Source organism: Amphimedon queenslandica, unplaced genomic scaffold, assembly GCF_000090795.2.
Source record: "Amphimedon queenslandica unplaced genomic scaffold, v1.1 AMPQUscaffold_9360, whole genome shotgun sequence".
Lineage (NCBI taxonomy): Eukaryota > Metazoa > Porifera > Demospongiae > Haplosclerida > Niphatidae > Amphimedon > Amphimedon queenslandica.
In genome coordinates, this window is record NW_003550368.1 from 2,409 (window position 1) to 3,585 (window position 1,177).

The following is a 1,177-nucleotide window of genomic DNA, read 5'->3' on the forward strand; positions in this document are numbered from 1 at the left end:
CTTTAAGGTTATCCTGTGAAAGATTTGGTCAAATTCACTCCAGAATTCTTAATACAGGATTGTTTTCATGTCGTCCCATTTGCTCTCCATTGAAAGTTGCCAACCAAAATGGCAGCCGGAATTTATTTCATTGTAAACCATGCCTTACTAACGTAATAGTCTTCCCACGCAAACAATTCTCACTCTGGGTGGTCTATTGTAGTAAAAGTGACATCCATTGCTGCATTATCATATCAAATTACAACCTGCAAATTATTGCTTGAATCTTCTTGTTTCTGTGATGACTATAATAGGCAGTGTGAAAGTGGTCAATGACATCACAATCCACATACCACTAAATAGAACACCTAGGTAATTTCTGTTTCTAGGTAGTGTGTATAGGAATTACTTGGGGTGCAGGATGACCTACCGTATCATCTACTCCATACAATCTAATGATGGCATGCATGGCTAGCTTAGGCTCATCCCTCCCAATGTTCTACATTCCTATACATGTGTAAATGTAATTGTGTGATATATTTATCATATGACTTAATGGAAACTGTTATTCTTTGCAAAATTATTTGCAAAAAATTTCAGCATGATTTGGCCTTGGCAGGTTATGCCAACATATTTTTTGGGCATAATAGGACCCAAAAACATAAGCGTAGTAGGGCTGTAACAGAAACTTTTGAAAAAATGTACTGAGAAATGCAAAAACAGACCCCTAAGCTCCAAGTCCAGAAATCTGAGGTCATAACTAATAATTGACTGGATACTCTCAGTATACTTCCGTTTATTATTTCATGTAATAGTAATGGCAGAAGTAGATTTTTACCGATTACTGCTGTTCCATATATTGTAGATCATTTCTAAAGTTAGCATGGCATTCTTTACACTACCATTTGCCTGTTTCAAACTGAATTTTACTTTACAAATAATTTTTCTTAGGAACATCTGTACTTCATTGGACCTCCATTCACCCGCCGCCATTTTTACATTCATTTCTTAACTGATATACCGAATTTCTTAGTCTTTTCATAATTAGACAGAAATAATTTTTGTAATTCTAATGTTATTTCTTTACACCCACTATGTTCTGTAATAAGAATATACTGTTTATTAGATAATTTAGAAAAATAGTAATGGTACAAAATTCATTTTAAATTCATAAAAAAATTAAGGCACATTGCAGACA

The 1,177-nt window shown here is 33.9% G+C and overlaps 1 long non-coding RNA gene across 1 annotated transcript; it reads left to right on the forward strand.

Moving 5' to 3' along the window:
* The first annotated feature begins 725 nt into the window (after window positions 1–725).
* LOC109590863 (uncharacterized) lies at window positions 726–1,121 on the forward strand. The gene is made up of 2 exons (XR_002189537.1): window positions 726–856; window positions 931–1,121. It is a non-coding gene; the product is annotated as an uncharacterized LOC109590863 (long non-coding RNA).
* The last annotated feature ends 56 nt before the right edge of the window (window positions 1,122–1,177 follow it).